The sequence below is a fragment of the Salvelinus namaycush genome, chromosome 35 (genome assembly GCF_016432855.1).
Source record: "Salvelinus namaycush isolate Seneca chromosome 35, SaNama_1.0, whole genome shotgun sequence".
Lineage (NCBI taxonomy): Eukaryota > Metazoa > Chordata > Actinopteri > Salmoniformes > Salmonidae > Salvelinus > Salvelinus namaycush.
Window position 1 is genome coordinate 29,073,698 of NC_052341.1, and position 15,728 is coordinate 29,089,425.

The 15,728-nt window shown below is 42.9% G+C and overlaps 1 protein-coding gene across 1 annotated transcript in view; it reads right to left on the bottom strand.

Moving 5' to 3' along the window:
* Positions 1-15,728, bottom strand: part of LOC120029776 (glutamate receptor ionotropic, delta-1-like) — a 453,526-nt gene that overhangs the window by 201,252 nt on the left and 236,546 nt on the right. The window lies entirely within an intron of this gene.

Sequence of the window (15,728 nt, forward strand, 5' to 3'; positions counted from 1 at the left end):
AATTCTAGTCTTCAGTGAATACTAATGCTCACATTACAGCTTTGAATGCGTTGCCTTAAGTCAACGTAAGGAAATTATTAAGAATAATGATTAAGAAGAAACAGTTATTGTAAAGACAGTCACTGAGTCAATTGCTTCATGACTTCAGTTTTGATATACAACCACTGTATGTAACAGTGACTCAAGGCTTTGGCAGTTCTACAGTGGACAGCTGACACAGTTACAGCAACTACAAAGGGATCTGAGTCTCAATCCCCTATAAAATCTTCTCTCTCTCCTCATGATTAGTATGACCTTTTTCCGAATCTTCTCCACTATTTAGCTCACACACTCCCTCGCCAGACTTGGCAACCTTAAGCACTGACTGCTCTTCATTTTAGAGGTCCTACAGAGCTAGGGCAAATTATTCCCGGTTGAGGGATTTAAAAAGGAGACACATCTCAAGCCCATTCGTTCACTGCACCACGAGTCCGCGACAAAGGAGAGAAGACAGTCTCACACTAACACTCGCCCACTGCAGAGGGCTTATGTTACGTTATCCGCAGCAGCTTAAGTAAGACCTCCAGAGACTAGGGGCTGTATACCAAAATGGCACCCTATTCCCTACATAGTGCACTACTTTTGAACAGAGCCCTATTGGTGCTGGTCAAAAGTAGTGCACTTTATAGGGTATGGGGTGCCATTTGGGATGGAACTCTTGGCTTGGACTGGGTGAATCCACAGAGTATAAGAGCATCGCTTTGGCTTTAAAACAAATACTGCTAATGAGGAAGTAATCAAAGAAAGCACAGCACTATTCACAGCCCTAAAGCTTGATGGGATTGATCTGCTTCACTCCCCGTGTCTTTCAAAGAAAATCCCCCCTGTTCCTTTCCCCTGCTCCCCTGGTGACAACACATCCCAGGGCAAACACCCGGGAGCCCAGCCCAGGCCCCTTACCTCCACATCAGCCAACATAATGGATCTGCCAACTGGATTTCCTTGATTGTTTTAAAGCTACTCAAACGGTGTCAAATGAAAATGAAATTAAAAGTGCCTCTAAAACCGTCTGGGATCGATACAAGGTTGGGGAAAATAGCGAGCGAAATTGTTTTTAATAAAAAGAGAGAATGGGGCCAAGGTGGGGTGAGAAGGAGGATTCATTGAATGACTTGCTGACACAAGACAAAAGGGATTGCTCATTGTCTGGCTGGCTATTACTCAAGGCCAATTGAGTGTTAATTCCTGTTACACTGAATTAAAAGCTCTGGTTTGTTGGTGGGACTCCATCAATAGGACCTTTGCTCACTCTCTATATGCCCCCTGATCCCCCTACAGACAAGCTTTTACACACACACACACACACAGACACACGCACACGCACACGCAGTCTTGTACAGCTATCCTTGAGGGGACACACAATTCAGTCCCATTCAAAATCCTATTTTCCCTAACCCTAACCTGTAATCTTACCCTTAGCCTAACCTTAACCTTAACCCTAACCCTAGCTCCTAACCCTAACCCTAAAGTAATTCTAACCTGAACACTAATTCTAACCTTAACTCTAATCCCCCTAGAAATAGCATTTGACCTTGCGATGACTAACAAAATGTCTCCAGTTTGTTTACTATTCAAGAATAGTTCAACATGTCCACACAAGTATTGAGCATTTTTTTGTTGTTTTGGCTCTGTATTCCAGCACTTAGGATTTGATATCGGGTGAACCGTTTAGAAATTACAACACTTAAGTACATAGTCCCCACATTTTAAGGGACCAAAGACTAGGAACAAATTCACTTATTTGTATTAAAGTAGTCTGAAGTTTAGCATTTGGTCCCATATTCCAAGCACACAATGACTACATCAAGCTTGTGACTCGACGAACTTGTTGGATGTGTTTGCTGTTTGTTTGGATTGTGTTTCTGATTATTTTGTGCCCAAAAGAAATTAATATTAAATAATGTATTGTGTCATTTTGGAGTCAATTTTATTGTAAAAAAAATCTGTTTCTAAATACGAATATGTTTCTAAATACGTAATGTGGATGCTACCATGATTACGGATAGTCGTGAATGAATTGTGAATAATGATGAGTGAGAAAGACGCACAAATACACTATATATACAAACGTATGTGGACACCCCTTCAAATTAGGGGGTTCTGCTATTTCAGCCACACCCATTACTGACAGGTGTATAAACTCAAGCACACAGCCATGCAATCTCCATAGACAAATGTTGGCAGTAGAATGGCCTTACTGAAGAGCTTAGTGACGTTCAACGTGGCACCATCATAGTATGCCACCTTTCCAACAAGTCAGTTTGTCAAATTTCTGCCCAGCTAGGGCTTCCCCGGGTAACTGTAAGTGCTGTTGTTGTGAAGTGGAAACGTCTAGGAGCAACAACAGCTCAACCGCGAAGTGGTAAGCCACACATGCTCATAGCACGCGGCCGCCAAGTGCTGAAGAGCGTAGCGCATAAAAATAATCTGTCCTCGGTTGCAACACTCACTACCAAGTTCCATTCTGCCTCTGGAAGCAACGTCAGCACAAGAACTGTTCGTCGGGAGCATTACCAAATGGGTTTCCATGGCCGAGCAGCTGCACACAAGCCTAAGATGGCCATGCGCGTCAGCTGGAGTGGTGAAAAGCTTGCCACCAATGGACACTGGAGCAGTGGAATCATGCTTCACCATCTGGCAGTCCAACAAACAGATCTGGGTTTGGCAGATGCCAGGAGAACGCTACCTACCTGAATGGATAGTGCCAACTGTAAAGTTGGGTGGAGGAGGAGTAATGGTCTGGGGCTGTTTTTCATGGTTCGGGCTATGCCCATTAGTTCCAGTGAAGGGAAATCTTAACGCTACAGCATGCAATGACATTCTAGATGATTCTGTTCTTCCAATTGTGTGGCAACAGTTTGGGGAAGGCCCTTTCCTGTTTCAGCATGACAATGCCGACGTGCACAAAGAGAGGTCTGTACAGAAATAGTTTGTCGAGATCGGTGTGGAAGAACTTGACTGGCCTACACAGAGCCCTGACCTCAACTCCATCGAACACCTTTGAATTGGAAGGCCGACTGCTAGCCAGGCCTAATCGCCCAACATCAGTGCCCAACCTCACAAATGCTCTTGTGGCTGAATGGAAGTTCCCGCAGACACGTTCCAACATCTAGTGGAAAGCCTTCCCAGAAGAGTGGAGGCTGTTATCGCAGCAAAGGCGGCACCAACTCCATATTAATGCCCATGATTTTGGAATGAGATGTTCAACAAGCAGGTGTCCACATACTTTTGGTCATGTAGTGTATTATACCTCCAAGACATGCTAACCTCTCACCATTACAATAACAGGAGAGGTTAGAATTTTTGTGGGGGGGTATGATATTTATGCCTCTGTAACTTTCTCACTCATCATTATTCACGATTCATTCAGGATTATCCGTAATCATGGTAGCCTCCACATTAATGTAGAATTGTTTAGAAACATATTCCATTCTTATTTACAATAAAAGTGACTCCTAAATGACACAATACATTATTTATCATGAATCTCTACTGGGCACTGAAACACGACCAAAACAAACAGCAAATGCATCGAAACAAATTTGTAGTCACAAGCTTGATGTAGTAATTGGATACTATGAATGTGAGACCAAATACTTCACTTTTTACTACTTTAACACACATATAAGTGAATTTCTTCCAATACTTTGGTCCCCTATGTACAAAAAGGGCTGTGACTTCTAAATGATTTACCTGATATGGAGGAAAATACCCTCAAATTAAAGCTGACAGTCTGCACTGTAGTCTCATAGTCATTGGATTATTTCAAATCCAAAGTGCTGGAGTGCAGAGCTAAAATAACAACAAAATTGTCACTGTCCCAATACTTTTGGGGGTCACCGTAGTTCAGTAAACTCCTCACCTCATGCTCTTGAGGCCCGGGAACAAATTAGTGATTGAGGCTCCAGCACAGCGTCCCATTAGTGAGTAATCCATTTTCTTGAGTCTAGACACAAGCCCTCATGTCCTATTGGAGTGTTTTAATTGCTAATGGGTTTTTCTCCAAAAAGAGCTAACGTGTGCATCACAACTAAGTATCTTTAAAAACACCAATCTTTCATACCACCACCAGTCTCCGTGTGGGCTATGTCCTTCCTCAAACCAAAGGGAACTACAACATGGCTGTTTCTAAGCATTGATTTTCTGAGTCATACAACTTCTCTATCATGGTCTTTGATCAAAATGGATTGGATGGTCGGCGGCAAAAATAGCACTCCACAAGAAATGTTATGGAGAACGGAGAGAACGGGAGCAGACTTCAGAGGAAAGAGAATCGTCTCGAGGGCTGAGGGCACATATCCCAATGTCATTTCCCATTTTCATCCTCCATGCTCAGGGAAAAGAAATCAGGCCAGGAAATCAACATGATTCAAAAGACCAGGAAGATATCATTGGATTCACAGAAGAGGGGAACACCAGACTGCTGTAAATTGAACACATGCTTCACCGGATTATGGTAAGTGGGTTTCATCTGCTCTAAATCAATTGGGTCCCAAAACAGAGTAGAGAGGGAAACGACGTCCCTAAGAAAATGCAACCTGAAATCTCAGGTGTCGGCAATCTTCCCAATTGCTTATTCAAGAAATAGGATGACCCTGTATTCCAACAATTTAAAGCCTGCATACTGCTCCATGTTTATCAAATGCCCTCACTCCAACTTCAGTGGGCCCCTGTGCCATTACTGTAGGTAGACAATCAGTTTCATCTCATTTCAGTGCCAGTTCACTTCAGATGCGGCACCAATGGGTTGAAATTCTAATCTACAGTGGTTCCTCCTTTAAAAGTTGCTTACGCCGCGGGACTTAGAGGTACCCAGCGTCACGGCTTCATTGCTCCAGACCACGGTAAGGGGGGAGTTAGAGCACTCATTATGCATTTGGGTCCCAAGGTTTTTATATGACCAATCATATCGAGTGGTTCCAATGACGATTTGACGCGAGCCACCCGTCGCAGGTGACTTTCTTCAGCAAAGATGGCTGACAAAACATTACGGTGGAAGAAAATGTAAGTAATTATAACGTCATAACGAGTCATGGAATGGAATAGAAACACCATACTATTAATCAAATAAAATTAGAAAATACCAGTCAAAAGTTTGAACACACGCATTCATTCCAGGATTTTTCTTTATTTTTACTATTTTCTACATTGTAGAATAATAGTGAAGATATCAAAACTATGAAATAACACATATGGAATCAGTTAAGAACAAATTCTTATTGATAAGGACAACCTACTCCTTCCTCCCTGTCAGGGAATTGAACCCTGGTCTCCTGGGGTTCACTTTCCCATGTTTACCACGGTATGTATTGTAGGCTACGTTTACTTGCACAGTAGCTTAATAAACAAATGCAGGTGGCTTATATCTTCAAAACGCTTCAAATGCTTTATTATCCAAATGTAAAAGCATATACTCTGCAGTACTGTATTTCTTCATCAGAATCTTTATGCTTCCGATAACAAAATAATGATAAAAATACTCTTTCAAAATGCAGATGTTGATTTAGTTATGGATCCATAACGAATTGCTATGGGAATAAATATAACTGAATTACAGAAATGTTGGAACAAAGTTGTCTAATGAAGGCAAACAAATTGTTGCTTACTGGAAAATAATCTTTCAAACACACATGGTCACATTGTACAGCGTCATTATGGCTATTAGCAGGGCTATATTTTGGCCTTTATAAATATTATTTTGGCCTTTATTCATATTACAATCGCTCACTGTCATTTTTTAAAGACAAAATAATCTCCAAAATATCGTTATATATAGCCTTCCCGTCTATTTCAGCACCATTTCGTGCTGCTCTGAGACAAGCATGGAGAAATGAAAATGTTCATGATATTCTTAAGATATGTGTTGACTGAATATAAGCAAGTGATGTCTGCTAAATAATCAAGTTAGGTTTTTCCAGAAATAAACCATTCTAAATAACAAACTGGCTTCATTTACAAATGAGTGAGAATGTCTCACCCCATGATCAAGAAATGCCCTTTTCTCACTCACTCTAGGTTAAATGAAAACGAAATCTCAAAAATATTGTTACTTTTGAAACAAAGTGATTATTATTGTTGTTATTATTATTAATTAATTTAGAATTATATAAAAGTCCCTCAGATATTCTCACAGATCCTAATGGATAATGCCCCTTAGATATTAATTTAGAATCCTCCAATCCTCTAAATGTAATTATTGGCGGAGAGTGACGTCATTGAAAAAAACATGTTTAGATTTACTGTAGGCCTACCATAGGCGAAATGAGTATTGGTTACACTACAATTAGGGTTTGGAAATGCGCTGTAGCCTACTCCCGACCATCATGTTGTACAGCGCAATATTTTCCATTCCATCCGTATGGAAACCCTCAGGGTTTTGCTTTTCGTTTTTCTCGGAATAGAAACACCATAATATTAATCAAATTAATTAAGCCAAATTTCTTAAAATCAATCCCATGTACTATGTTATTACAAAAAAGGTTTTAAATTCTCTAGTAATGCCAATATAGGAGACTATCAAATGCTTCTCAAAGATGCCCTCTGGTGGTCAAACTAGCACTAACCTGTATTAACGTAAAAAAATGGCTGACAATTAAATAACGTGCCATAGAATGCTGCAGCAGCCCGCAAGGTGTGCTGCAGTTTGATGCAACTTTTAAAGGAGGAACCACTGTACAGCTTAAATGTGTCTGTGTCTGTCTGTCTCTGTCTGTCTGTGTCCTCCTCCAATTCATTCCCCAATCTTCCTTTGGTTCATTAGCGTGAGAGAGGGAAATGTCACAGGCGGATTGTGTGCGGCATGAGCCTCAGCTTTGAAGCTTATTCCACAGACGACACAGGATGGGATGGGAACGTCATTGGTAAGAAGTAATGATCTATTAACGAGTGGAGGAGGCACTAAGACATGCCAGAGGCCCTCATCCATCACCCATAGACATCTCAGGGACAATGCCATTTTTCACCAGCAAAACAGGAGGAGGCAGTGTTTGGGGGAAATTCAGACTGATGACGTGTGTTCCAGGCTGTGTCCGAAATGGCACCCTATTCCCTACATAGTGCAAAACTTTTGGCCCTGGTGAAACGTAGCCCCAGTTTATCCTCAGAATCCATTTCAGTGATGCCGCAGAAAATTATCTTAATTATTCATATCTGAATAGCTGCAGAAGGTTTAAATTCTCAACAATTTGCCTCTGTGTTCTACATGTGCATATATTTTTTTATGTGTTGTCTAATTGAAATGATGCAGTAATACTTTTAATCTAGTTTGTCTCTAAACCCTCCATCAACGTCTCTGAAACCATCTATTCTGTAGATTAGGGTAATGTAACATCGACAGCATTGTCTCTCACAATAATCCCACTCACTTGAACCACATGAATATATATATATATATTTTTACATTTATTGGGTTCAAAGCAGACACTTCATTCATTAACTTTGGAATGTCTGGTTTTAGTTGAAAGACACAACAATAAAAGAAATCCTACACTAGAGGGCTTTTGAATGCCTCGTGGGACAATCAGAACTGTCCTAGCCTTGTGGTCCAATCTGTTTGTGCCTCTCTGCATTCGTTCATTGACATGCCAAACATACAGTATACAGTGCCTTCGGAAAGAATTCTACACAAACCATTTCTGTATTGACCTCGCTTTGTGCAAGGGGGCACTGTCATGCTGAAACATTGAAGGGCCTTCCTTAAACTGTTGCCACAAAGTTGGAAGCACAGAATCGTCTAGAATGTCATGGTATGCTGTAGCGTTAAAATTTCCTTTCACTTGAACTACATGGCCAAGCCCGAACCATGAAAACCAGCCTCAGACCATTATGCCTCCTCCACCAAACTTTACAGTTGACACAATGCATTCGGGCAGGTAGCGTTCTCTTGGCATCCGCTAAACCCAGATTCGTCCATCGGACTGCCAAATGGTGAAGAATGATTAATTATTCCAGAGAACACGTTTCCACTGCTCCACAGTCCAATAGTGGCAAGCTTTACACCACTCTAGCCAACACTTGGCATTGCGCATGATCTTAGACTTGTGTGTGGCTGCTCGGCCATGAAAAGCCATTTCATGAATCTCCCGACGAACAGTTATTGTGCTGATGCTGCTTCCAGAGGCAGTTTGGAAGTCTGTAGCAAGTGTTGCAACCGAGGACAGACAATTTTTACACGCTGCGCGCTTCAGCACTTGGCGGTCCCATACTGTGAGCTTCTTTGGCCTATCACTTTGCGGGCTGAGCCGTTGTTGCTCCTAGACGTTTTCTCTTCACAATAACAGCACTTACAGTTGACCGGGGCAGCTCGAGTACGGCAGACATTTGACTAACTGACTTGCTGGAAAGGTGGCTTCCTATGACTTTGTCACGTTGAAAGTCACTGAGCCCTTCACTACGGGCCATTCTACTGTCAATGTTTGTCTGTGGAGATTGCATGGCTGTGTGTTCGATTTTATACACCTGTCAGGCACACATTTTATTTGATGTGGCTGCTGTAGCTAAATCCACTAATTCGAAGGGGTACTTTTGGCGATGTCGTATATATGTGCTGTATAACAATGATAGTTGTCTAAAGCATGTACAGACTAGGACAAGGTTAGAATTTCAGAATTCTCCATCCTGTGAAGTGACTTTGAGAACACAGAGCCAGTCTCTTTAAGGGCAACAGTGTGTGTGTCTCGGAGCAGAGAGGGAGAGAGGGTAAAGGTGGACTCCAGGCCACAGCAGGAGGGCTGTCGGGGGAATAAGAGTAGAAGAACTCCCGAGAGAGGCTCGAAGAGTCTACATGCATCGTTATTAGAAGGAATGGGAGGAATATCTCAATAATGTATTGAAAAAGGACCATTAATTACCATAATATCAGGGAATGGTTTGATCTATATAATTTGAAGTTTTGATCGTGATTGATGCTGCATCACGCCTATATCAAAATCAATCCTCTTTGATGAGGGTTAATAAGAAAAAAAGACGAATAGATGATTTCTCAAAACAGGACAATACTTCTTTACGTATAGGTCAGGACAATCAACTTCCCATTGAGCAAATCAACGTTGATGGCTGAGCCCTTCTCCACTCTAAGTGGGCGTTCAACGCCCTGTCTTTCCCTTTTCGGCATGGCCACAGCAACGCTTTTTTTTTTATTCCTTTGTGCGATTCTGAGCAGCTAGAAGATTAGAGCAGTGTTTTGTGCGAAATGCAACGCTCTGATTACCCCGTTTGTTGACTGCTGTATTCACATCTCCTTCACGGAACACTTGCCATCCAGGCAGAAAGCAATACAGACTATTGTGAGAGTGAATGGCCATTTGAATACAATTTGAATACCAATCTGCTCACAATCATACCATACGAGAGATGAAACAATACTTGGGAGTCATGATCACAGAAGACAACTCAAAAGTTTTACGAAGCAGTAACACCTGCACATCTAAATCAAAGAGACTAAGGGAACATAATGCTAAGCCAAGGATACCAGCTGATTTGAAAGCACAAAAGCACCACTGATCTGAATGAAAGGGGGCTCTTTCTCTCCTTATTCAAATGCTGAATTGTGAAGAACTGAATTTAGCCAGATCACAAAGCAGAAACACTAATGAGTTAGATGATATCAGAGTCCTTCCTCATCAATATACTTAATTACAGACATTCATTTATGACAAAGAGGGGATCGACCACGGGCATAGTGGGGCGTCTGGTCTTGGTGTCGTTTAGTGTCTTTGTTAAGAGCTGATCACAAAACAGTTGATAGAGTCCAGTAGAGTGACACTCAGCGGTCTGCTTCACTCTCTCGTGTTAGATATATACTGAACCAAAATATCAACTCAACATGCAATAATTTCAACGTTTTTATTGAGTTACAGTTCATATAAGGAAATCAGTCAGTTGAAATAAATACATTAGGCCCTAATTTATGGATGTCACATGACCCACTCAGGCCCACTCAGTTGGAAGCCAGGCCCACCCACTGGGGAGTCAGGCCCAGCCGATCAGAATGAGTTTTTCCCCACAAAAGGGCTTTATTGCAGACAGAAATAGACAGTTTCATCAGCTGTCCAGGTGGATGGACAGCTGCTTTTACGCTGCTGCTACTCTTTACTCTGCTGCTACTCACTTTAACTATACATTCATGTACATACTACCTCAATTAGCCCGACTAACAAGGCTATCTGCATTGTGTCCCACCACCCACCACCCACCACCTGCCAACCCCTCTTTCACGCTACTGCTACTCTCTCTTTATCATATATGCACAGTCCCTTTAACCATATCTACATGTACATACTACCTCAATCAGCCCGACTAACCGGTTATTTTTCACTGTCTTTTTACTGTTGTTTTTTTTTCTTTACTTACCTATTGTTCACCTAATACCTTTTATTTATTTTTTTATTTATTTTTTTAGAAATTGCACTGTTGGTTAGAGCCTGTAAGTAAACATTTCACTGTAAGGTCTACATCTGTTGTATTCGGCTGTCACGTTCCTGACCTTATTTCCTTTGTTTAGTATTGTTTAGTTGGTCAGGACGTGAGCTGGGTGGGCATTCTATGTTATGTGTTTCTATGTTGGGTTAGTTTTCAATTAGCCTGATATGGTTCTCAATCAGGGGCAGGTGTTTGACGTTTCCTCTGATTGAGAACCATATTAAGGTAGGCTGTTCTCACTGTTTGTTTGTGGGTGATTGTTCCTGTGTCAGTGTTTGTGCCACAAGGGAGTGTTTCGTTCGTTCGTTCGTTCGTTCGTTCGTTCGTTCGTTCGTTCGTGTGTGTGTGTTCCTTCCTGTTCGTGCGTTCTTGTTTTATGTTCTCAAGTACAGGTCTGTTCACGTCGTTTATTGTTTTGTATTTTGTCAAGTGTTCTTCGTGTTCGTCTTTCGTAAATAAATCATTATGTATTCAACCCACGCTGCGTTTTGGTCCGATCCATGCTCATCCTCAGACGAGGAGGAGGACGAGCGTTACATCGGCGCACATGACAAATAAACTTTGATTTGATTTGGATAGTCTCAGACGATCACGCAGATGAAGAAGCCAGATGTGGACGTCCTGGGATCACTAAGAGGAATGTAAACCAAATTTGATATAAATGTTTTTGTGCGTATTCAACACTTCTGGCATCTTTTATTTCAGCTCATGAAACATGGGACCAACACTTTACATGTTGCGTTTATGTTTCTGTTTTCTGTTTATAATAACAACATGCATCTTTGAAATTATGGTTAATGAGAGAAAAAGTGGGGCACTGTTTGTGAGAGCCTGATGGAGGAGGCACTGAATGACAAAATCAGTTGGGTTATTATCATAAGCATTATTTTTCACTGAGTTCCAAGAGTGGCTGAATATCTCCTACAGATCCTCAGTTCCTCTGGACAGTACAGAACGTGGCAACCTACCCGAGTTAAATGTGAGGTGACAGTGATAATAGAAATCACATTGCACCAATCACTCAACAATGGTGTGTGTGATTAGAGTATTAAGTAACACTTTACTGTAGGTGCCCTTGTGGCAAAATCCTGCACGGAGCCTTCACCGTGCGCTGCCACTTTAAGAGCATGAGCAGTAGAAAGGAGGAAATAAAAGAGCTCCTTCAGCTCTTTGGGGAGGAGCTATTGATTGGCGCGACAGTTTTGGTTGTGTGTGTTATGCTGCAGAGTTTGTTTGTTTATCTTCAGCGTATGTGGTTGTACAGTGTTTGGAACAATCCTCGGTGTGATCGCTCGACGACGTGGTTGTTCTCATGTGGGACCGCGACGGTTATGGATCAAAGGGATTAGTAGCAACATTGTTGCGAAGCGTTCAACTACAACCCAACACTCCATCGGACAGTCAGACCGTACACCTGCACCCTCAAGACGACAGCTAAGACCTCTCTTGTTCCCTTTCTCTCTTTCTCTTCCCGCTATGGTCCAGTGCTTTACACTGCAACCGACTCTAATTTTCATAAATGCATTGAAGTTTCATTGGAGCTGGACTAGTGTGTATATGAACACCACACATTCATACCCTCTGCACTCCTTCCCTGGAAGAGAATACAAACTCTTGCAAATCCTCTGTGTGATGACTGGGTTCATTCGTTATTGTATGAAGTTGCTGTTTATTTGCTCTGCCATTATTGTTATATGAGGTATGCTTGGTGGGGTTACCAAGAATTGTGGAAGGACTGTGATGTGATGTGGGATCTATAGGGTGTGTATTCTTTTTTCTATCCGCTGGCTATCTGGTCAACAGGCTACACTCTAGGCAGTCTCTTCTGTTGATGTGTGTGGGTCTGGTAGTGGTACTCTCGCTGTTCTACTATTTTCCTTTCGGCAGGGTTAATACCTGCCTGGCGCCCGAACAAAATCTTCTTTACCTTTCTCTAATTAATACCGCTACAGAAGTGGCGCCCGAACAGGGACTTAAAGAGAAACACCCATGACACCATCAGCACAAGGTTGAATCATGTCTTTTGTTGGAACCCCATACTGTGTCAATGTGGACACACCTAATGGTAATCGTGTTCAAGATTCTTTCATTGTGGAAGGATTCGATGAACTAATGGAGTTGGATAGCACTGACCCTAATCCCCAGGTTTCTGGCTCGCCTATAACCTCTCCACCATTACCCTCCCCTCAACCTCTTCCTGTTACCCTGCCCAGAGAGACTGGGAGAGGTGTCTCTCTGATCACTGGACGACTGGAACATCAATGGACACACACCAATCATAGTTTGACAATGCAGGAGAATGCCATTCGCAAACTCAGTGATGTGTTGGAGGTGTAAAGTCCAACATCCTCCAGGTTCTTGCCCGCTCTATGTCCAGCGTCAGGATTCCGGAAAAGGTCAGAAAGGACAGAAGACCGACAGTCTAGACAGACGTGGTGGCTTGCATACCATTGGGTCAGCCTTAATGCCCATGAAGCCTTTAGACATCACCCCTAGCTGTCTTATTACTATTCCGCAACAACTATTGGTGCCCCTGACTGTTAGGAACTGGAGAGGGAAGGTCATAATTGACACAGGAGCAACTTACACCCTGATGCAAGAGGCCCTGTGGCAGAACATGGCATTACCTCATGAGGAGCTACAAACATGGGAGGAGGGACCATTGTACTTGGCCAATGGAGAACCTACCACCCCTTTGGGCTGGATTAGTATAATAATACAACTGCATGATGAGACTATTAAACTTCCTGTGGCTATTCTTGCAGATTCAAGCCTTGCATTTGCTGTAGTCCTTGGTCTAGACTTCCTGTTCTTCAGTGGACTGACCATCTCGATGTCCGAACCCTCCTATCGGCTGCACTCTGACTATTCCCAGCCTCATCCATTTCAACCTGGTAATGCACTGATTTCAGGCTGGAGCCTGCTACATTATGCAGAGTCCGGACAAGGTCAAGTCAGAGACCGAGAAAATATAAAAAGACAAAGACAAAAACATGTTCCACCAGTGAAGTCGGAGAACCCAACTGTCACCCTGATTACCGCCGTACCCCCCCCTTCTATCCGAGATCAAAAGCAAACCTGATGCTGATTTCTACATCAAACAAGCAGTGGAACAGGCATGTCTGTCGGATGATGAAAGGTGAAAGCTCTCCCAGATGTTGGAGATGAATAGTGAGGTCTACACTCTTACACTCGGCCGTACCACCATCTTCAAACACAAAATCTATACCCGGCATGATGTCCCTATTAAGCAGCGTCCCTACAGGTTGTCCCCCGCCAAACTGGCAATCCTCAATGAACTGCTCAAAAGCATGTTGGAGAATGGAATTGTGGAACCGTCTTTTTCCGGATGGGCTTCTCCGGTTGTCCTGATTCCTAAGAAAGATGGTGGATATCGATTCTGTGTGGACTACAGGAAGCCGAATGCCATAACAGAAAGCGATACCTACCCCCTACCAAACATAAATGACATACTGGAATCTCTGGCAGGAGCATCTATCTTTAGTCATCTGGATCTGAACAGTGGCTATTGGCAGGTGGCAATGGATCCCGCTAGTCAGGACAAGACTGCCTTTGTCACCCCTGCTGGTTTGTACTCCTTCAAAGTCATGCCTTTTGGTTTGAAGAATGCTCCAGCAACCTTCCAAAGGTTGATGGAGACTGTCCTGGGAGATCTGAGGGGTAGAAATTGTCTTGTGTATCTGGATAACATCATAATCTACTCTTCCTCTGTCGCGGATCATCTGAAAGACATACAGTCCGTCTTCAACAGACTAAAGGCTGCAGGTTTGACCTTGAACTTGAAGAAGTGTCGTTTCTGTTTGCTAGAACTCAAGTACCTTGGTCATGTGGTTAATGCTGAAGGTATCCATGCAGATCCAGCCAAAGTTGCAGCCGTGCAGGAATTCCCAATTCCCACATCCCTCAAAGCTGTTCAGCGTTTTCTGGGTATGGCTGGATGGTACCACAGGTTTGTGCCTGACTTTTCAAAGGTCGCCGAACCCCTCAACCACCTTAAGAAGAAGGGTGTGAAATTCCAATGGACCTCTGCATGCCAAAGTGCATTTGAAGCACTCAAAAACAGTCTCATTACTCCTCCAGTGCATGGACATCCTAACTTGAATGCTCATTTCATTGTGTACACGGATGCAAGTCAAACAGGACTTGCAGCCGTCTTGGCTCAACAAACAGGACTTGGAACAGAAGAAGTTCTTGCCTATGCAAGTCGCACCCTTAATTCAGCCGAGAGGAATTATTCAACGACTGAAAGGGAGTGCCTCGCTGTGGTCTGGGGTTTGGAGAAATGGAGCTACTACTTGGAGGCGAAGATCTTCACCGTTGTCACAGACCACGCTGCTCTGCAGTGGGTTCTGGCATCAGGCAAGACCAACAGCCGTCTTATTCGCTGGTCTATCCGACTGCAGAAGTTTGACTTCATCATTGAGTATCACAAAGGAAAACTGAACGTTGTACCAGATGCCCTTTCTCGGATTACAGAGACTGCCAATGTTTGTCCTCCCTTGTGCAGCACTTACACTACCGCTAAGTGTCTGGATGATTCATTTCCTCTGGATGATGAGAGTGTATGGAGAGCACAGCAGAAGGATGCTGCCATCATGGCGATCCACAAGAGTCTGTCTGAAGAAGACTCAAAGAGTCGTTTCAATGATAAGTATAGCATAATTCAGGATAAAGTGTATCGAAAAACTCCAAGAGGAGAGGGACAACACAGCTCCCATTATCGCGTCTTCATTCCCTCTACATTGAGTGACCAGATAATCCAAGCTTATCATGCTAACCCCATGACCTCAAGACCACAGCTAAGACCTCTCTTGTTCCCTTTCTCTCTTTCTCTTCCCGCTATGGTCCAGTGCTTTACACTGCAACCGACTCTATTTTCATAAATGCATTGAAGTTTCATTGGAGCTGGACTAGTGTGTATATGAACACCACACATTCATACCCTCTGCACTCCTTCCCTGGAAGAGAATACAAACTCTTGCAAATCCTCTGTGTGATGACTGGGTTCATTCGTTATTGTATGAAGTTGCTGTTTATTTGCTCTGCCATTATTGTTATATGAGGTATGCTTGGTGGGGTTACCAAGAATTGTGGAAGGACTGTGATGTGGGATCTATAGGGTGTGTATTCTTTTTTCTATCCGCTGGCTATCTGGTCAACAGGCTACACTCTAGGCAGTCTCTTCTGTTGATGTGTGTGGGTCTGGTAGTGGTACTCTCGCTGTTCTACTATTTTCCTTTCGGCAGGGT